The sequence below is a fragment of the Lygodium microphyllum genome, chromosome 1, assembly GCF_053477565.2.
Source record: "Lygodium microphyllum isolate KBCC chromosome 1, Lygodium_microphyllum_v1.1.10, whole genome shotgun sequence".
In the NCBI taxonomy this organism is placed as follows: domain Eukaryota; kingdom Viridiplantae; phylum Streptophyta; class Polypodiopsida; order Schizaeales; family Lygodiaceae; genus Lygodium; species Lygodium microphyllum.
Window position 1 is genome coordinate 89355420 of NC_141135.1, and position 23637 is coordinate 89379056.

Here is a 23637-nt window from a genome sequence, read left to right on the forward strand (position 1 = left end):
GGAGGGGTTGGATTTCTTATGGCTTGTGAAATTTTTAGCTAAACAATAGCTAGTATACCACACTTGTTTGTTGTTATATACATGTAAGAGCTAACATTTTATAGTGTCATGGCTCCATTCGTTGGTAAAAATTTAGACTGTACTTTGATTCTACAAAAGTGTCCAAATCATTTGTGTTGATTGTTAAGCCATAATGATAACTAATTTGATTGCAAAGTAGGGAAAGTGACTAGATGTATAATTCCTTTTTAGTCAAAATTTTGTCAAGCAATAGATGATGTTACATTTCTAAATCAAGAAATTAAATTTTAAGCTAAAATGATAGAATGAAGCAAAATGGTCTCATGATAATCTAGGTCATATTGAGGGTATTGAGTTCTCATCTTTGCTCAACCATTGTGATAAGTTGACTACCAATAGAGGTGAGACCAAGTTTATGAAAATACCACTTGTTCATGAATGGGCCCAAGGAATTGATTTCTATTGTTGACTATTCTTTTCTTTTTATAACAAAGGTGTATGTGATGGAATGAGCTGATAGGATTGCAATTACATCTTAGCAAAGGTCTTTGAGAATTCTTCTTGAATAGGGATGCTTTTGAGAATTTTTTTAGTGGTCTAAACCAAGGTCTTAGAAAACCCTAAACCTAGAAGAGGTGAGGTTTTTTATATATTTTTAGTAGCAACAATGCATAGTATCAGTTGCTATTTAGCCCAAACTGGGAAGAAAAATGGTATCATCCAATAGCCTTTGCTAGTCGAAATTGGGGATATTTGAAGTTTACACTTATATGAAAAATTGTGTCGTATTAAGGTAGAAGCATTGCAGGAAATATTTGTTTCTGTTGCACATCTTGATAAAATTCGATTGCAAGATTTACTACATCAAGACATAGGGAAGAAGATAATGAAAGCACTTCATGACCTTTAGGCTAAGAAATATAAATTTGTGAAGGGTCAATTTTTGGTATTGTATTATGATGCTCATCTTGAGCTATTTCTTGATAAACTAGAACCCAAATGGGATGGGCCATATAAAATTGTATGCATAGGAAATAATGGCTCTACAATCCTTTTAGAAAAATTGCAAGGGGTAGAGTTTAAAAATAAATTTAACTTTAATAAGTTGAAGCCTTACTACATGTAAGGGCTGACATCAGACTTGGTACCTATGTAGGTTCTTTATGATTCAGCTTTAACTTGTAGCAGGTACCAAGACAACCAGATGGAAAGAATCATTCCTTATCTTGAGCATCCATATTTAGAGCAACGTTACCACCAATGTCGAGTAATCTGGTGGAGTAAAGATTATTAGGTTATTGAGTGGCAAGACGGATCTCTCACGTGGGATATTAAGGTCTAATGCCATCACTGTCATAGAATTCTGACTAGCACTCCTATCAAGTTCAGCAAGGAAGGAGGGATTTTATGTGTCATACATCCTCTCTCTCGACTTTGACTTTGATTATCATAACTACAAATGAGCTAACCAGTATGGTGTGGCCCATTAGTGAACACTGGGTCTATACTTTGTATTTTGTTAGAGCTTCTAGAGGGCTCGCTAAACATGCGAGCATTGGTGTGGTCATTAACGATCCCCAATGTAGGGTTGTTATGAAAATGGAAGTATATTTATGACACTATTTTACTAATAGTATGGTAAAAATACAAGGCCTTGATTATGGGGTCGAATGTAGCCCGATGTGATGGTATTCGCCAGTTATTGGTGAAAGATGACTCGCAGTTAGTAATCAACCAATTGAATGGGACCTATAGTTTGCGGGATCCCATCCTGTGGATGTACCATCATGCAACCTTGGATATGTTGCATATTTTTGAGACACTTGTCAACTAGTTCCTTGATAATGGAATCCCTTTGCAGATTCCCTGGCCAATTATGCTTTTGTTGAAGACATCTTTTTCAATTGTGGTCTAGAAAAGCTCTTACAATTACCTTCTAACATTAGCCCATGATTGCTTTGAGTTGGTTGCCGATGGCTAGTTTGGGTTATGAGTCAAGTAGCAATTGAGCAACTTTCCATTTTGTTGTAGACGCATAGGATCGTTTATCGTTTTATTCATTGGACACCCCTTTCTATTTATGCAGGGGAGTTAGCCAATAACTCAATGCATTTAGTGTAGGGCTTGAGGAGCCCTTATCCTTGGTTGGTCTTATGCTTCAGTGGAGTTATATTGGGGCCAAAGGTTTGTTTTAGCAATACGCTACCGGATGGAAATTTGAAAAAGTATCACGTTAGGCCAAGAGGGCCAATCATTTCATAGTGAAATGTCACATTTCGTTAGGCCAAGAGGGCCATGTGTTGGTTTAGTGCGGGTGAAGTAAATGGGTTTTGTTTTAATGCTATGCTAGACAGATTCAAGGAACCTCTTGCTACACAAAAGTTTCTTGTTAGCTGAGTGCAGGTGATGTTATTTCTTTATGAGTACTTTTCTTTTATGCTATATGTGTTTATGTACTTGGAAGATTTGTTCTTTTGTTGGTGACTGACAAGATCAAGGCATGAAATCCCAAGGGTTAGGTTATATATATATGAGGGAGGTTTGAGTAGTTGTCTACCTCCTGTAAAGACATTGTCAGGCATTGAAAGACTTATTTTTAGAAGGGAGTCCTAGTGTTCTTGTTGTGCCAGCCTATTAGGTAGTTGTTCTAGGAGTCCTTGCTAGTGTGAGGTAATTAGAGAAGCTTGCCAAAATAAAAGAAGAGAAATTTTTTAATATACTTGCAATATAAATACATAAGTGTGTAAAAAGGACTTCTAACCCCTAAAATAGAAAAAAATAAGAAAGAAAAATCTTAAGATTAGTTTATTATTGCCTTGTGAAGGCCTGGTAGGTCCTTGGGGACGAGTCAAACCCATGGCCGATGCCTTGTCTTTGTAGGGATGGCATCTAGCTGGAAAAAAAAACACCAAGGAAGGTTGGAGAAAAAAAAAAAGTGAGTGCAAGAAAAAGATTGAAGTGTCACCTTTACAAGAGCTTGGTAGATTCTTGGATACTAAGTTAGGATACCTGAGGTCAATGCCCTCTTCTCCTTGGGTCACTTTGCTTAGCTCCCTCCTTTTTACACGCCCGAGTATGGAAACCTTGAAAGAAAAAATATGTTCAAAAAGAAATTTACGATGACCAAGCTATAGGATTCCTCGCCTATTGGGAGTTTCTCATCCAATTGTCCTAAGTTAGGTAGGTAGTTCAGGCCCCGCATAAGATAAATTCTTTGATGGGTGTTTTTAGCCCGTCTTTGTTTTAGCAATTGGTTATCAATTGCTTTGGATTTCTGTCAGATTATTCTAGGCATATCCCTTGAGGATTTTCATGCCTTGATTTTGTGAAGGGGCCACCGGGGGGGGTAGGGTGCGAGCTATGTCTTGTGCGTTGTTGGATATTATGTTTTGTGGCAGCTTGATGCTTTTTATGGTTGTTGTCGATTAAGGTGTAGTACAGTTGGCTAACTACTTGTTTACATATACTAAGTTATGGTGTTTGAATTTGCCGATATAAGTGTGTCACAAGTACATCTATACACATGTGCATGTCTATATTAGTACGTTCCAATGTTAGGGTGTGTTAGTGTCGATATGTGTTAGTGTTAGCACAAGTGCATCTAAGTGAACTCACATGCACACAATGCACACAAGTGAACTAGGTGATGTTAGGTGCAAGGTTTATAACTATGGACCTAGAGTGCATGAGGGTATGGATACCAGTGCACTCAAGGGTACTCAAGTGCACATGCATATGCCAATGCCAGTGCTAGTGCCAATGCACATGAATGCACAAAAGTGCACATGTGCATGCTAGTGTACTCTAGTGCACTATAAGATGTTATCTTCTTTCCTCCTCCTTCCTAGAAAACTTCGCTTACGAATAGGGTGCATGTGGGTTGATATTGAGATGAAAGAGACTCTTGTTAGTGCATGTAGGAGTGGCATAGTGTTGTGCATTTTTTGTGAACTTAGGATCTTAAAAAACTTTAAGCCAACATGAGTGCACAATGTGTATATGTTAAATGCAAATGGTTATGTAAGGTTGTGTGCAAGAGTGGGATAATGCACAATTGTATGTGCACTAAAGGTAGTGCACTAGTGCACATGCATAAGGCTTCGTACATGATAGTGCACTAGAGTCAAAATTTTGTGTGAAAATGTGAGTGGACTAGTATAGTGCACTAGGATGAAACTAGTACACTATGGTGTGTAGGGGTGTTGTGAATTGTAAGTGATGGGCTTAGTGCTAATGCAAGTTTTGAGTGCATACTAGTCCATATAAGAGCATGTGTTAGTGCCAATCCAAAGCAAGTGTGCATATGGGCACATAATCTCAAGTCCAAACAAGTGCACTCAGGTGCATGCAAGTGTGCTTAGGTGTATGGAAGTGTACAAAGATGTGCAATTCAGTATAGTAAGTGTATGCAGAAGGCTTGACTATCTCTTCTTACTCCCCCTCAAACCTCTATTATATAGACAAGGTGTGTGTTGGGTTATGAAGGAAGAGAGAGAGGCATGTCGCGTGTGCACTTGGGTTGGTTAGAAGCTATTCTCTACAATAAGTGCACTAGAATGCACTTATAATGCAATTATGGTCGAGATGATGCACAAGTGTAAGGTACACTACATATGGTGATTCCCAAACTGCTAGTGAATGTGGGTGCGAAGACTTTTATGTAAGTGCAAGAGATTCTTGGGGTTATAGTTGCTCTGCAAGATGCAACCTATGACACAAGCGCACACTATCATTCCATGCAAGTACCAGTGCATAAGCATGCACACACACATACACAAAGACATACTGACACGTGTAAGTACACTTGGTGCTACATGGTGATTTACTACTTTTCTAGTAGTGAGTGATAGAATAGTGTATGTGCACTACAAGGTGCCTTGCTTCTTTCTCCTTTGGGCCTTCATCCCTCCCTTGTGAATAGGATGGGTGCTTATCAAAGAGAGAAAATGAAAGAGGGACTAGTCCATAGTGGGTGGGCCTAAGGTTGCGTGTGTGTGCATAGTACTACTTTGGTGATATATAAAAAATTTCAAGAGATTACAGTGCAATGCAAGTGCACTCGCACATGAGTGCATGTGCGAGTGCAAGTGCCAATGCACTCATGTATCTGTGTGTGTGTTAGTAATAGTGCACAAAGTGCATTATGTAGTGTATAAAAAGGCAACAAAAAGATTTTAAACTCAAAGGGAATTAAAAATTACAACCATAACAACTTGACCTTGATCAGTGTTTCTTGGAGGTAGCTTCATTAAGGGTCATCCCTCTCCCTTATTAATCCTTCCCTATTCCATCCCTTATAAATAGGGTGGGAAAGAGGGATTACAAGGTGTTAGGGTAGTCCTTTACCTCACCTCTCTATTTTTCTCTTTCAATCTAATATCTCCTTCCAAATATTCAATGAAGACAATATTCAATGTATGGGGGTGTGCAACCATAAATTTATACCTTCATTTTCTCCTTGGCTTCCTTATCAATGACTTCTCCTTTCACTTGGTAGCTTCTACTCCTTGTTGGTGGCTCTATGCCTTTTCTTCCTTCTTATTGGTTGCTCTTGGCTATTCTTATGTCATTCCTTGTCCTTTTCTTAGCAATAGTACCTTCTCCAACCAGTTGCTCCCTTCTATGGTGGTAGTTATGGTGGAGGATGAGGTAAAGAGAGAAAATAGATCTATTGAAAAGGTAGATGGCGATGGAAAAAAAGGTACTCCATACCCAATGTTTAGGCAATGATTATGCACAAAAGCAAAGCCCTAGTTACTCTTTTTTTCCTCCCCACACCATAGATATATATGTTTATGAGTATATTTCCCTTTTCTACTTCCCTCTTGCAAAAACCCTTACCCCTAGAAGACCAAATTCTCTTCACACTTGTATGGAAAAACAAGGTATCCATTGCTCATTGAAACTTATAGATCCATTGATAAATGTACTATTTTTTCTTCTTTCAAGATTCACGTCTCCATATTCTCTTTTTATTTGTCTCTAATCCCTCAAAATAAAACAAAGTATATGGAATGTTCCATCCTTAGAATCTATGACCATATTTGTAGATCTCATGCTACCTAGTAACAAAATCCCTACTTATCACGTTAGTTGTGAAAATAAGAAAAATAGTCCTAACTAGTTATTTGTGCATGTTTTGGAGTGGATGCTCAAGTATCATCCTATTCCATGACAATGACCATGCAAGTGACTTCATGATTGATGTATTCATGGTCTTGGTCAATGGAACCAAAATGTTGCACTCCACAAGTTCATTGATGGGACTTTGAACACCCTCTTATTTGTTTAAGAGGCTTAATCCATGTAGTTTGATGGGTATCTCTTAACTAGCCTTGCTCACGCTCTCTAAACATAACTATTTGCTTGTAATTAGCTTTCTAGGCATCCCATCGTGCACGATAGTATCACATTGTGAACTTCACAATCCAAGTGAGTTCCCTTTGATTCTTAACCCTCTATAGCCTCCACATGCATGAGATGAAGCATGCATATAGCAAGAGAGAGTGTGGAGAGAAGATTAAGAGCTTCACTCACTTGGTCCCTCACTCTTATACACTCTCTCAATCTCAATCTCTTCCTTACTCCCTCACAATGGAAGGCAAGAAGTAAGTACAAAAAATTTTGCTTACACATGATTCCTCATCCCCTTTGACCATTCTACCCCTTTTGTGCACATGCAAATAAGATTTAATCTTGTCAAAAGAATACACTGGATACAGAATGCTAGTAGTTAACTACAATTTTCATAAGAGGAAGCTCAACTCTTAGAGAATAATGGTACCAAGTTTTATAAAAAATAGTTATTGTCTCCATAATGTGTTCCAAAATTTATAGGCCTAGTTTTCTTTGTCTTGCTTGATTTTCTTGTCTTTCTCATGTTGTCTTTCTATTACCACTATACATGAATAAATATGCCAACCTTTGATAAAAAAATACAAGAAATCCACAATATATTTTCAAATTCATGGCATCACTCCATTAGACACATTGACATTTAATCTTAAAATTAGATGCCACATATTACAGAACCTCTCACAATTGGTGGTGAGGTTTAGAAGCAATTGTCATGCCACTAAGCATTTAGAAGATAACATGAGATATGTTACATGGTACATTGAAGATCTTGTTACATGATCAAAGTAACAAGTTTATCTAGCTTTGTAAAGAAAGAAAAATATCTTATCAGGTTAGAAATTCCTCTTCATTGACAATTTCTTATTCAAAATAATGATCTTTTATGATAGGGTCCTCTAAGCCTTATGAATCAACTATAGTTTCCTATATCTATTAGTATAATGACATCAATTAGTGGAAGAAAATCATAATTATTTGAACTAGCATTATAGTCTTAAGGAGTATGTTAACACTACTTGGAGACAAAGTATGATAATACTAACTACTTAGAGAATAAGATAGTACTATTTGAGATGCAAGGCAAATACAAGTAGACATATAAAAAATCTCGATATGTTATTTTTTTAAATGATTATGTTGATCATTTTAAGGCCATAGGTGCATGCAAAATGCCTATTATGATCGTTTTGAGTTCAAACATGACCTTTTCAAGCTTTGCGCTGGAAATTATGGCATAGTTTGTGGACTAGTTTGATAAGGACTATGACACACAAAAGGCCCTTGCGATCCTCACCAAAAAAAATCTTCATCAAGAATTTTCATATTTCAATATGTTTTTGCCTTATATGTCAAATTTTGACTCATTTTCATCTTAAATTTTGGCTCATAATTTTTTTTTCATCTAGGTACTTCTTATTATCATATGTTTGAAAGTTACATGTAAGTTGAAATAACTATCTTTTTTACACTTTATGCACTTCTATGGGATACCTCAACAAGTACTTGTTGATGTTGGAGTTGATGGAAACTCGCACTACCTCACCATTTCTGTAGAGGATATCAACTAGATAAATGACCCAATCGTTCTAATCCTCTACAGGTATGCTCAAATATAACATAATATTTATTTGGATTTCAGCTCATAAGATAACATACAGTTGTGTAATGTAACCTAGGTTTTGTCTTACTTGTTGGTTGCATATAACCTTTAGATTTTTGTTGTAAGCACAAAATTTTGCCAATTTTGGGCCTAGACCTTACAACATGCAAGAAGGCGTTTTGACATTGTTGGATCACCTCCTTGCTACGCATTATAGACTCAGGATCCTTATCTAGCCTTATTTGTTATGAATTTCATGTGTATTACTACACATTCTAAGTCCTTCTAAGAGAACATGGGACGTCCCATTTACATTTTTGGGTTTATAGGCTTTATCTCCCACCCATTAAATCTTCAAAGTCTTTTATAGATATTTCCTAGTTATACTACCTACCACCACATATAAGGAAAAAGAGTACACAAGAATTTCCCATAGCTTTTTAAAAATTTGAATAAAATTTTGGGAACCAATAATTTCAAGAGAATAGAGTTAAGAGACAAGAATACATGAGGGACCAATTGAGTACAATTTTTCCCCCATGCATGGGTGAGTAGGACATTTGCTATCTGAAGGAGATGCATGGCAAAAGGAAGAAAGATGAAAAACAAGGCTCAACCTATTGGAATCCAAGATGACAACCAAAGACATTGGCCCAAAACCTAGAGAGTTTGGTCCTAACTGTGGTCCTCCCAGGAGATTCCCCTCCAAAGTTACAGAGGAAGATAGTTTAATGGTGAACAGATATTAGAAGTGGAATGCTATAGATGTAGAGAGAAAAGTTATATCTCCCCAAATTATCCAAACCCTGGAAGATCCATGGATCACAAGCCCCTCTATAGTCGATGTAAAGGAGATGGCTACACTAATAAGTCCCAATCCATCCAACCCCTATCAAGGCTAATGCCACAAATAATCAATAGAAGAATCAAGAGCTTGCCTCCAACTTAGTAGAATTAGAAGTAGCTGCAATAACAAGAGCCAAGAGAAGAGAACCTATTGTTCCAAAGAAAATGTTCCACCTACAAAATCTATCAAGTTCAAGCTCCCAACAGAGCCATAGAGTAGCATAGTACACAACCGTATAGTACAAAGCACTGTAGTGCCACATAAGACTATAGAGATAGTACATGATGATGGACCAAAGATTCAAGAGATGGAAGAGGTCGATGCAGCTCTTAGGGAGGTCACTATATGTCTATAGTCTACATCATGTGCATTCAAGGCCTATTTATAAATATCCTTATTTGTGAATTTTTCTTGAATAAAAGATAGCTCTTTTCTATTAAATCTATAAAATACCACTTTATATTTAAGACTTCTATATGTAAAAATGTATTAAATTTGTATTTTAAAATTACCTTATTTTGAACTGTGATGTTGACTAGCCCGAGATGTAGCTCTAGTAATAGAAGATGTAATGATGAAACCATTGATCAAAGAACAAGAAAAAATCAAAGTGGGCATTGCCCCATTCCTTAGTCGGTTGGAGAAACTAGTGGATCCCATAAAAGAGTATGACTCCGTGAATGACATGTATAGCTTTTGTCCTAATTTGACATTGTGATAACTATTGATGTTGTCACCTACTTGTAGATAGAGGTTTAAAATAATTCTTATGCAAAGACATGGCCTAAGGATTGCCAACCTTGCAGTTGCTACTACCAAACCCAATAAGGCCCCAAAGCTTGTGAAAGAAGTGAATGTGCCCAATGCTGTCCTATATCCTATCACTCTAGAGATTGGCGTCTAGATAGAATGATGCTTCATTGCAAGTGCATTGATAGATAGAGGCTCTCCAGTAAACAACATGATAGATGTGACAATGTAAGGTATGGTCATGCAAGGCATGCAACCAATGCAATGGATTATTAGACTAGTAGATCAAATCAGAATCAAGCCTTTCGGCATTCTTCCATTAGGCTTCAATATGTATTGGCTATATGTCCTGACTTCCCACATATGTCACACTTTACATGAGGAAAAGTCCATGAGAGGTGATGACCACCATACCACTTACAGCTAAATCTTGGTGGAATTGCATTATCAGGCTTTTTAGTTCCCATAAAATTTTGTTGATGTTTCAAGAAATTAACATCCACTTCTATTTGCAAATAGTATTCATTAATAATGTCATTGTAATGTTTCATCATGTCCTTAACTTCCTCTATAATATTTGATATAGAGGTTTTGTAACCAATGGCATCAAGAGCCACCCCCACAATAGGTTTTACAATCTATAAAGGGGATGTGGTTGCATGGGCCCTTGGTTTATAGTGGGGCCTTGTCCACTCCTCATAGACATCATAGGCCTTGGTTGGATAAAATTTGGCCCTACAAGAGCATGTAATTGGAAAAACCCTTAATTTAGGGCTCCTTAATTTTGCATCACTATGTTACTGGGTAATCCAGGTAATGAATTGTAATCCATTAGCATCAGAGTTGGCATTAATCCAATGTGACTGAGAGAGCTTGCCCTCTTGTTGTATAGGAAAATTGAATTCTTAACTTGACCCCTTTTGCTACTATTTTAGTTGCATCTAAATCATTTAGTGTGGTGTTGCTCAAGTGTAGTTTGATCATAAAATCAAACTCTCTCAAGAAGAACTACAACTGAGCAGTTAGGAGGTAATTGGATAGTGTTACCCGAACAATGAAAAATGTCATGTAGCCTTTGAGCATACACTTTTACTCTCTCACTAAATTCTAATCAAGTCTTTTTTAGGTCACGCAACCAATATTGACTCCCCTTTTTAGGAGATATTACCCTACAAAACATAGTGTAGAATGCTTACATATAGTGACAATCAAATTTGGCGCAAGTTGGTAGAACCACTAGATTATATTTCCCTTCAAAGTCATATTGAAGAGCATCAAATGATGTGCTTCCTCATTGACTTGATAGTTAAATATACATTTTTTAAAGTCTTTGATATGTAATTCACCACTAGACGGTGGGGATAATTCACCATTTTGGCTAGTCCTTGAAGAAGTATATTACTTGGCTTTAGGTGTTAAGGGTAAACTACCACCGTTGCGTATACTAGGGTTGCTCTTACTATGAGGAGTTGTAAGCCCCATAACTTTAAGAGAGATAGGACTAGTATGGCCTAAGCACTATTTGCAAAAAAAAATTTGTGTGTTTTATTAGTTTTTCCTCACATCACTCTCATTGAATTTGAGGTATCTCTAGCTTGCACTCATGCTCTTGCCTTATTAACTCTTTCTCCATTACTAATTAAAGAGTCATATGCTCAAAAACTAAGTTTTAGGTCCTCTTTGAAAATCCTAAAGGTCTCTCGGCAAATGCACCACTTGTTAGGACCTAAAATGGGCCTAATAGATACTCTCACATACTAAAGCTCACTGAAAAACCTCAGAAGACCAGCCCCCACGGCCCTACGACCATGAATGACTAGCAATAGACTAGGAACTCTCTCTCTAAACTTTGACACACTACATTGTAGTCCAGTCGCTTAACTACTTACCCCAAAATCTAAGTTCAAATATCTAACAATAAGGTGTCTAATATACCATACAAACGTCACAAAGGCACCTACTCACTTGATTGCCGCGGCCTCTAGATATGAGCAATCTACTCAGTTAGGGATTTGATCCACTGGTCCTCATCATTTAGCACAAACATAACACTTACTCTTTGCTCATCCTCACTAGAAACCCTTTTGACCCTTGATACTAATTGGCTTGGATCTTATCAATACAGAAACCAAGTGCTATGCAACGTTATATGCATAAAAATGCTTTAACGCATAGTATTCATGAGAGTGCACAAGCATTTTTTATGTGAGAAAACAAGAAAGGGTATACAGAAGATTTGGATGCCAAAATTTGCCTTAAATCATACAATAAAATGATTCAAAGGTTTTGTAGACAATGGCATGAAGGCTTCATTCTTCACGTTCTTCATGACAAACAATAGAGAATCTATGCATAGGAATCTTCAAAAGCCATGACAAGTAATAGAGAATCTGTGCATAGGAATCTTCAAAATTCATGAAACATGGTGCCTATTTTTCTTGATCTTTGTTCTTCTCTCTCCATGATTCTCTCATCAATAATTACCTAAATTAAAGCACCCCTTGAGGCTTGGCCCATGTCCTATTAAAATTGGTCCACACCTCTTCAAATCTTGGCCCATTTTGGACCTCCTAGGATGCTTGGATTGTATTCCTCCACAAATTCACATCCCGTGGCCTTAAATTCCATCCCAAACCTGAGAAAATTAATGCCCAAGTGATGGCTAGATGCTTCTTCATTATTTATAAACTTAGCTTTACGTGTTATGCCTTAAACTTCAAAATTATCTCTCTCTTGTGCCCTAACCGCTTTGCACCAAGGACCTCTTTGGAGTCTAAAATCTTCATTTTCACTCACAAATACATTGTGAATTCGCCTAAAATTCTCCAAAATCTCAAAAACCATGCCTTTAAATTTGCCTCTCAATCTTACTTCAACTTCATCATACAATCTTGCACCTTCCAATGTGCTTTGCATTATAGTTGGTCTTCTTAGTTCCACGAACTTTCAAACCTCTAGTTGTAGGCCTCTAAGAAAAACTCCCTTCTAGATGCCTCAATCCTAGTTATGGTTGGTTCATCTCTTTAATATGGATTCCATTCTAGAGACATATGCTTCCACCCATTCTCTAGAGGATAGGTTAAATTCATGAACTCCCCCCACATTCACTCTTCAAAATCTTCACGCTTGAATTTTGTAAGAAAGGCTATCTTTCATTCATCCCATATGACATAAGTTCCTATTGCTTGTCTCTCATACCACTAGAACACTATGCCTTTGAAAGTAGTGGGAAATATCACTAACTAATTATCTATAGTTCTAGCATTGTTGGTAGCCACACTAGCTACCATGAACGTGGCTACATGAAGATCGGGGTCTTCATTGTACTCTCCCTTGAAAATTGGCAATGAAAATATATTTGCTAGCATCAATATTTCCATGATGGATCTAGCTAGGATGGAAACTCTGATTCACCATTGGGACTTCTTTGAAGAGTACTATAAGGGAATCAAAGGAGGCTTTTTCTACTAGCTCATTTTCAAGTTTTATTTTTGTCTTCTCTCTTCCAATATCTCTGGATTTGTTCTAGTACTTGCCTCTTTGTCACATCATTCATCAAGGAGTTGACTCCACCCAATTGGTTGGTGCTTCAGAGAAGGGAATAAAAGGGCTTTAGTCTTTGGAAGACTCTTTTGCTAATATTTTTTCTACTTCTTTCCTCTCATAATCTCTAAACTCTACTTTCATTCGACTACAAAGAAGAAGATATTTTATTCTAAAGGCTTCAAATTTCATTCTTTTGAGACTCTGCCACCATAGTGCCATTGTTTTGGTAGTACCAACCTTGGAGGGTCTCAATGGTATAAGTTGTGGAGAATACTTTGTCTACTAGCTTCTAGTGGGTTACCAATTGGACAATTGTCAGTATACCAAGAATCCCACATGTCTTGTTGTTGTGCATCCATGAAAAAGTCTAGCTCTTTTCCCTCTTATTTTTGTGGACCTTCACTAACCACAACTCTTGGAGCTTCTTCACAATCTCCCACTTATATTTGAAAACTCCCCAATGAAAGTCAAATGTTCCATTGATTATCATTCTCTCTATTTCTACTTCTTCAATTTTCTCCCAAATAGGTTGATACAAAAATACACATCTCTATTGCTTCTATAGGTAGGGTAAGCAGTCGATCATACAAGGCCCACATCAAGATAGCAGTGTACTCTCACCATTAGGGAATAAGTCCCTTGAGAAGAAAGTGGCTTTGCCTTTGTGGTACTTGGAATCCTATAATCTTTTGTGCATCTTTTCCTCTTCAATAGTATCATTTCCTTCCTTTTTTTTCCTCCTATAGGTGCTTGTTTATGGTAGTTTTCCTCAGTTGCACCCCAAAATTTGGAGCTCTCTAGAAAAAACCAAAGAAACAAGGCAAATACTGCCAGAAAATCTATCATATAACACCAAAAAACTTGTTCTTTATGCTTTTAAGAAACCACAAAAAGAAACAACACTAGGAACATGAATTTTCTATGCAACATCATAGAATGAATCTCCCACCAATTTATCACAACAAATTTTCATATCCACCAAATCAAATGACCACAAATGAACACTCAATATAAAATGAAAAATAATCACATAAACTTCATTCATGATTCATATTCTTGTTTCTTCAATCTTTGAAAATCTCTCATAAATACATGGATAAAGGCATAAGTAGATCGAATATTTTGCCATGATGCTATTTAACTCTTTAACAAATCATACATTGAGATACAAATTGAGCTATATCATGTTTTAAATTAGGCCAATAGAAAAATTCTTTGCAAGTAGTTAAAGTAGATTGAATACCTCTATGGCCCATATAGGATGGTATATGCATTTTGTACATAGCCACGACTCTAAATGGTATAAACACAAAACTTCTTTTGGAAATACAAAACTCCATTAACAAACATATAATGATTAAAAATAATATTGTTAGAATCATGCATATGATGCCATATCTCACCAAAATCAAGATCAAAAGGATAATTAGAAATCATAGAATCAAAGGATTAAAATACTAATGAAGAAATATGATTCAAGGAAATAGTTTTTATATTTTCAAATCCAAGCATATGGTGAGTAGAAACATGATCATGAGGGCAATGGCTAAGGGCATTAACTGTAATGAAGGAGATAGGAGAGAGAGAAGGAGAGGAGAGAGAGAGTGTATAGAAGAGAGATAAAGACAGCAAGAAGAGAGAGAAGAACTGCAAGAAGAGAGAGAAGAACTATAGAGAGAAGAGAAAGAGAGAGAAAGAAAGTGATGAGGAGAGAGAAATACTAGTAGTAGAGAGAGAGAGACAAGAAGAGGAGAGAGAAATGGCTGGCAACCATGGAAGGACAGGGAAGAAGGTGAAAGGACATATGTATATTTATCAAATGGTACCATGCCAATGTCCTTCACACCTTTTATACCTAGGTTAGTGTGATATTAGGTATTTCCCTCCATTACAATCGATCCCCACTCAAAAACAAGTTTTTGTCCTTAAAAACAAAGATTGGACTTATTGGTATGGCCAAGTAGTATGGCTAGGTAGTGTGCTACAGAGTACTACTCTATACATCATTACAAAGGAGAATATGGGTATGGTGGAGTACAATCTCATGTGGAATTGGGGCATAGAATTGTGGATATGGTGTATATGACATGTGCAAGTTGATAGCATATGATTTTGACCTCCAATTCTTGACAATTAGGGGCTGACAAACAGTGGACAACATGCTGTCCAGGACAGGCCTACTGGAGAAAAATGATCATAACTTCCTATGGGCATCTCCGATTGAGGCGTGTGACATGTCAAAACAAAGCTCATTGAGGATACTTTCAGCCTAGGTAAGTCATGCAAGGGTGCACTTAATGCAAGCCCAAAACTGTTCGAAAGTAGATGGCTGTCTATTGCAAAATAGGCCCAAATCAAGTCATCTTCAGCCAAGGTTGCCGCTTCAAGGTGAGGGGACTACACTGGGGAGTGTTGATGTGGATAGAGCTCTCTTTCAACCCCTGGGATCAAATGGATAACCTGCATGGTAAGCATCACCAGCATGCAAGTCATCCATAAAAATGTGGGTCTCAGCACTGCCACCGGGATCAAAAGGAAAGTGGTGATCCCTTCCATGCAGTGGATTATCATTCATGAGTGAAGTTGGAATGATCATGACTGTTGACTTTTGCATCAAGTATCTGATGAGCATCATATGATTAAACTTGGCATTTGCATGGATGCTGTTGGAAATATACAGTGCTGCATACTTTGAAAATTTTCCTACATCATTCCCGATGTGTTGCATGTCCATGATCCCAGCATTCTTGGCAATTACCGAGCATACAAACACAACATCCTTGGACTGAAGGGTCTCCTCATGGGGCTGCAATGGAATGTCCACTTGATCAGCGATCTGCTCATGATCTTCATGATCCACTATGTCATCCACTTGTTCCTCTTCCTCTTCACTGTTCTCGTCATCCAAAAACTCTAAAACAATTGCTAGTCTAGCATTCATTTTCCTGCATGTATCCTTGTGATAGGAGGACATAGGCTCAGCACATCGGTAGCATAGCCCTTGAGCATGCAGTCGTCTTATATCAGCATGGGTGAGAATCTTTCCTCGAATAACATCATGCTATCCCCAATGATGCTCATGCTACTCACGCACATAAGCATGTTACTCATAGGAACCATGTTGTTATCCAAAGGGACAATGTGGTTGAGCATATGCATTTTCTTCCACTGATGTTTGCTGCTCACGTACATAAGCATGCTGCTCATAGGAACCATGTTGTTGTCCATAGGGACAATGTGGAGTATATGCATTTGCTTCCACTGATGTAAATCTTGCTCTCTTCTCTAGTTCCGCTTCTTCAATTGCAAGTACTTGATCAAATTTGCCAAAAAGTGTGGCAAATTTGGCATTGAGATTTTTCCACCCCAATATGTCTTCACGGTATGTCTCAGGATAGGTAGTTGCATTGCAATTTTCATACATGCTGCCTACTAATGTTGCTCATTGTTGCTTTAAACTTCAGGCCACATAAGCAACTATTGCCCACTACTGCTTCAAGCCTCAGAACTGCTGCTCTGTTGAATCTACTACTGCTACTTGTATGTCTACAGCTAGTGTTGATGGAACCAAGACTGAAATCTAGAGTATTCCACTACTACCACTTGCATTCCACTGCATTCTCTACCACTTGTGCTGCTGCTATTGCCCTTGTATGATAGGTAAGCCATGACTAGGCAAAGAACCTAAAATTTGCCAAGCTAATGAGCTTCCCAATGTTTGTAAACAGTACCACAAGCGTCTCCTCTGGAAGATACTATGGCAGATCAAGAAAATAAAGAAGGAGCTGCAGTTCACAGCCCAGTAAGTCCTGGAAAGGAGCCTGAAATCAGTTCTCACACTCTGGAACAATATTGCTATGATCAAGCCCTGAATTCAATTGCGAGCAAGGCATTTGTCTCAATACAATCATGGAGCCCCAAGAGGAACACCAAGGAAAAGGGAATTCTCTTGCAAGAAAATCTATCTTGTAACATCAACAAGCTTGTTTATCATGTTTTATATGATTACAATGAAGAAAAGAATACCAGGCACAACAAATCTTCATACAGCATCATGTAGATCTCCCACGATTTTTAATAGAATCAACCATATTCTTCAATATCTTCACAAAATCCATCAATAGAACAAAGAAAGCAAAGGAATACACCATCTTTGAATTGAAATACATCACATATTATTCATCTTCAATATCTTCATAGTCTTCTCTCTCAATCTTTCATATACAATCACTTAGTTTCAATAAAATTGACTATCTCTGACTCTCTCTCTCTCTCTCCATCAATAATACATCATATCATCACTACAATCTCTCAAAATTACTCTCAATAATCCTTCTTAGGTCGTGGATACCCCTCCCAAGAGGTATGTCTGATATGAAGAGTCACCAGAACCACTACAGTGTCTTTTCATAGCTCACTATTGTCACTTCGCTCCAGTCTTCACTTGAGTCTTCAGCAACTACTTCTTCCACTTCTTTCAGCTCTTTTGCACTTGTATTCACCTCTTTCCAAGGCTATAAAACTTTCACAAAGTCACACATACATTCCACAGAACACATACAGAAGCATACAGAACAGTACCAGAACAGCTACAATACAGAACAGAACAGAAACAGAACAAAAGCAGAAGCTCTACAGAAGACCTACAGAAGGTTACAGAAGGTCATCAAAACCACATAACTCATTCTCAAATCATTCCAAACTTTCACAAACCATTCAATAAACTTTCATAAGATCTCAATCTTCATCAATCAATACTCCATCCCTCCTTACAGAAGATAATCAGAACAAAACAGACCAAAACAGAGCAAAACAGAAGGTATACAGAACCAATCAGAACCTATCAGAACATCACAGAACCACCAACAAACATCATGAACTTCCAAAACTCAATCAATATCATCCAAAACACTCTCAAACAACTTCCAAATCAATCAATCATCTCATAAAATCAACCATTCAGCTCTCAAAAACAACAAAAATCAGCCAAAAAACAAGTCATTTCAACACTCAACATATCCCCACACTTAATAAGGAAGCGTCCTTGCGACCCAGGAAAAAGGGAATACAAGTTCAGTTGAAAAGCTCAACTTTGATCTTCAATATCTTCTCAAAAATAATCCATCCACCACGACCCCAACTTATAACCTGTTTCTGATATAAAAATACAAAGAAAGGAAAACCCTTTATACATTAACACCGCTTATCAAACTAAAAATCACAACAAATTTATAAAGGATATAAGAATTTGCTTCTTCTTTATCAGCATCAACTTCAACTCTCCAACCACGACCCCATCACCACAATTCTCCAATAATGTAGCTCGTACACGAAATCCAATAGGAAACCACCACGTTCATTTGACATAAATGAAGTCACAACACAAACACTAATACACAACACAACCATCTGAATGACTCCTTCAAAAAGAGAGTTTTTCATTAGAAAGCTTCCACCATACATTGGAAAGGTATCAATGAAGATGATCCCTCTTAAAAGATTGATGTTGTCGGAAATGCTCCATAGATAAGGATTCATCTACAAAGTTTTTGGGAGGATTTTGAAAAAATTGGAGACAGCACATTCTTTCCAACAGGACCAAGTATTTGCTAGGCAAACAGAGGGCATGAAAATACAATATGTCCAGCTGTTGGAAATCAATGCTTACATTGACATTCATACACAACTTTGGAATAGGCTTGGAATCATTATGAGAGTGCCTATGCATATATGCCAGGTACCAAGCAAAGTGAGCAGTTAATCGCACTGAGGGATCTACAGACTGTGAATACTGGTGAGCAAAATGAACATAGTTCTGATAAGCTTGACTGGAAGCTGTCCATTCTCCCGGAATTACTGGCCAATTGATCTGCGGTCCTGTAAGGCAATCATCCGAACTCCATCCCCTTCTTCTGGAAATCTGATTATCAAACCCGTCACAGTCACTAACCAACTGAGGTGGTTGAGATATAGAAGTGTTAGGAGAGGGTAGTGGAATAAGGAAGAGTGGATGAAGGGAAGGATAGGAAAAATCATAAAAGGAAGAAAAGGTTAAAGAAGGAGTGGCAGAAATTTGTAAGGAATCACTAAGGAACGGTGTTAACTGATAAATAGGAAATGTGGAGGGTACATTAATGGATGGAGAAGGACAGGGTGGAGAAGGGGAAAATACCCTATCCTCAATAAAGGAACAATAAGTGAAAATAGGAATTTGAGGGAAAGATGAAGGTTGGAAAAGAAGGGGTAAAATCATTGTGGAATTAGATTGACAAAGGGAAAAATATATAGCATAGCGGTGAGCCATTTGTTGGTAATAGAGGAGGGTAGGAACAGAAGGTCCTAAGAGAGATCGTCTATGATAGGCATCAAAGAAGGGAGCATCAAATGGATTATGTCGTGAAAGATAGGCTAAGAGATCCATCCTCAGTTGATTAGTACTCTGGGCAAAGGTAGGAGCTGTGTTTTGTCTTTGATTTAGGACCTCCGAATCAATCATGGGATGCCACGAATTATCATGACAATCAGCCACTTTGGAGGAATAACTCTGAAACATGTCAGCTATGCGCAACTCCAAATGATTGACATACAAAACAGCCTGTAAGACCACATCTCCCACATACCATCCCATATCCACCTCATCTGGAATTAACAAATCTCCTCGTAGATACATGTAGGACATCAACATGGTATCTAGCGTGACAGAATCTTCAAAGACCATTCTGACTACCTCTGTCAACAACTCAGCAGACCAAGCCCCACTCTAGCCATCCTTTGGAAGAGGTAAATCCATCGTGGAAAGCTTCATGTAGAAGACCAACTTCTGTAAGTGGTAGTGGACAAAGAAAGAATGGTGGTCCGGTAAGATAGATTCCTGAAACTGCTCAAAGGTAGACCATAACAAGTCCATTCTGGACTGCAATCTTTCCACTTTATCTTGGAATAGAGGGCACAAAGTAGCCTGTCTCTGAAGAACAGCCAAGTCCTGCTGTGAAAAAGAAGGAATCAATGGAACAGGAGGGCTTGGAGGAACAGAGCGGGACTTTGCAAGTTGATCTTGCAACTGCTGGATTTGGGAGGCTTGGTTGGCCACTGTGTCATTAGCAATCTGTAAAGCTGAAAGTTTGTCATCTAAGATAGCTTGGAACTCCTTCTCTTCTCTGGACATCCTCTCCTTCTCCTCTGAAAGGCTAGTAACCTGTGATTGAGCCTCTAGTAACTGGATCTTCAAAGAAGAAATCTCATCGCTTTGGGTGGCAACCAGTTGGGTTTGTTGTTCCATTTGCTTAAATAAATCTGCTAGGGTATCCTTAGCAGAAGCTAACTCAGATGTTGCCTTATGCAACTGGTCCTTAGACTGCATGAGCTCTTCATAAAAGGACGCGTACAGCTGTTGAACATAGGCTGTCACGGACAACTCAATGGAACTTTGAATATCCTTGCAGAGGAAAGGAATGGCATCTCCTGAAACTAGATTGTTCAGGGAGGGAACTGAGATGTCCAATGATCCTTCTCGATGTGCTCTGAACAGGTTAGTACAAGTGAGATACCCAGGGAGTTCACTGCCAGAGGTAGCAGGAATGGGCACTGAAGGAAGTACGGAAGGAGCTTTATCCGCTACCCTCTTCAAGCGTTTGCGCTGTATGACCAGGGGAGGCAGAGAATCATCATCCTCTATGTCAATGGGTTCTGACTCATCAGAAGGTGGAGGAGGAGGTACTGGATCTGATGGAGGAGGTGGAGGCACTGTCTTCTGTAAACCTGAATAGGTCAAGAAGGCAGACAAATATGATCCATATGTGACATTGGTAACATTACCCCTGGTGACTTTAACGAAATGCTGATCCATTTTAGTGAGGAGGTAAGTGCTCCAATCAATAGCAACTCCTTTCAGCACCATCCTGGAAGCTGTAAAAAGCTCTTTGGACAAATAGTGGGATGGCATTTTGGCAGGCATAAACCTGTCCTGAAGAAACTGATAGATCGTCTTCCATACGGGATCAGTGATCATAGAAAAGGAAACTCCGGAAGAGTTTATCACCTTCTTAACATCGAGGATTTCCCTTGTCTGCTTTTGCAACAGCTTTAGAATCTCTTCATTAGAGAAAAGCTGACGAGTGGTCACAAAAGGTTCACCTTTGAAGGGTAGAGACAGAGCCTTCCCTAAGCCTCGAGGTGTCAAAGTCATAGAAATGCCCTGGACTATGCCTGTCTTCTTGCTGTAAGAGGCCAGGAACTCATCACATATCGACGGATCCTCTGGAAGCAGTGGAAAAGAAGTAGCCACAAAAGCAGCGAGTCCCGCCTTCGTGAGAGGCTCAAAAGGAAGTAGGGAAGAGTAATCCCTACTAACTAATGGGACGTACTGGATAGGGGGAGGAGCATGAGAAGGCGCCATTCAGATGGTTACACACACACCACAAACACAGACAATCAAGGAGAATGCCTGCAAAGCAACAAATAAAAAACCAAGGATAAGAGAATAACCAAACAAGAAAACGTGACTCGACCAATTAACCCCAAGCAAACCACATCCTAGAAAAAATTTGACATGACCTTGAGACAAATGCGACCGAAAGCTTCATGCTATGCACCAAACAAATACCCAGAACCCCGTAACAGGCAATAAAAGAAAAAAACTGCATACCGTACCCGTAACTGTAACAAAGACAGTAAACCAAAACAATACCATATCCGACACACATATCAAGACTACAGCGGTGATAAACCAAGACTGGACCATGGAAAACAACTCTAATAACTGCGCATACCCATCCCACGAAACGGTTCATTAAAAAGGGGAATTAAGTGCAGTGAGGGGGAATTAATTTAATGAAGGGTTGATTTTAATAAATTATTAAGAATGGGTAAATTTTTATTAGGTGATAAACCTTAGCAAGAAAACGACGGTTCCTTATTATAAATTTAATTACCAATTATTAGGTTAAACCGGTGCGTTTATTCGAATCCCGACTTCGATACCCGACTGGGTCTCTAAATGCAAGTTCATTGATTACAAATTAAGGTGATGTGGAGCGCTTTTTTGCCAGCGCGTGCTCATGTGACGGCTAGTTTATTTTAATTAAAAAAATTAAAGTGCCTCTTTAGCGCACGTAGCGCGTGCTAAGTGAACGGCTGGTTTATTTTAATTAAAAAGAATGTGTGTTTAGCGCGAATGTGCGTGGAAACTGTGGGTGAATTAAAGAGTTCATTTTAACAATTAATTTGTGATTAAGGGGGAAATGAAAATAAATAAAGCACATAAAATAAATACTTGGAAGGGGTGTGTATGTAATGCAGAAATGCGCACGGAAGAGTCTCCCAAAAGAAGTAAATCCAGTAAAGGAAAAGTAAAGATCACTGATGAAACAACAAAGACAACACCTTAGCAGATGTGTTAATTTGGTTTTTATGGGTTTTTTAATATTTGTAATTTGTGATTATTTATGGTGGAATAAATAGAAAATGATCAAGGGAGGTGAGGGGAGTTTTTTAGAATTTTTTAGAATTTTTTTTAGAATTGTTTACTATTTTTAAATGAATTTTCTACATTTATGGGCAATTTGGGGGATTAATTGGGAAATGTGTAATTTTCAGAAATTTTAGGGTGGGTAAGTTCCAGCGGACAAACTCCCAAAAATTGGCAAAAAGCAAAGGGAATTTTTAGAAATTTTTTTGAATTTTTTTAATGGAAAAATTAAGGTAAAAATTAATTAAATCACATAAATCATGTTAATCAGATAAGTCAGTTAGAAATAAGTCAGTTAAGTCTGGTTAGTGTGGGTAAGTCATGTTAGTCACAGGAAGTCAAGTCAGGTTAGGTTAGTCAGGTTGGATAAGTTAGATAAGTCCAGTTAGTAGAAACTAACATAAAGAGGGTTAGGTAACCTAAGGTGGGTTAGGGTTAGGGTTAGGGTTAGTGGGATGGTAACTAGGGTTAGGGTTAGGGTTAGGGGTCCTAGTTAGGGTTAGGGTTAGGGGTCCTAGTTAGTCCTAGTTAATCCTAGTTAATCCTAGTTAATCCTAGTTAGGGTTAGGTTGAACTAACTAGGGTTAGTAAATTAGGGGGTGGGATTAAGGTTAACTAACTAGGGTTAGTGTTAACCTTAGTTAGGTTAGTGTCAAACCTGGTTAGGTTAGTGGTGGAGGAGGTGGAGGTGGTGGAGATAGGTGGTGGGGATAGGTGGTGGGGGAGGAGGAGAGGGCGGAGGAGAGACGGTGGCGGGCGGCGTCGGCTGCACGACGGCAGATCAGCGGCTGCGGTGGCGATCGCGGGCGGCAACGACTTCGGCAGGAGCGGCAGCGGGCGGGCGGGTACGACGGCAGCATCGGTCAGGTGGCAGCGGTGTTCCACGCGGCGGGGCGGCAGACGATCCACGCGGCGGGGCGGCAGGCTGCTACGACGGGGCGGCACGAGAGGGCGTCGACGCTGAGACCCGAGGGCGAGGCGACAGGCGGCAGACGGTCCATGCGGCGACAGGCGCAGAGGGCGGCGGCGCTGGAGGGCAGGTCGGCGGCC

At 38.7% G+C, this 23637-nt stretch overlaps 1 non-coding gene across 1 annotated transcript; it reads right to left on the minus strand.

The window, feature by feature from the left end:
* Nucleotides 1-18189: 18189 nt before the first annotated feature.
* On the minus strand, nucleotides 18190-18258 carry LOC148041379 (small nucleolar RNA SNORD36). The gene has a single exon (XR_015692639.1). It is a non-coding gene; the product is annotated as a small nucleolar RNA SNORD36 (small nucleolar RNA).
* Nucleotides 18259-23637: the final 5379 nt, after the last annotated feature.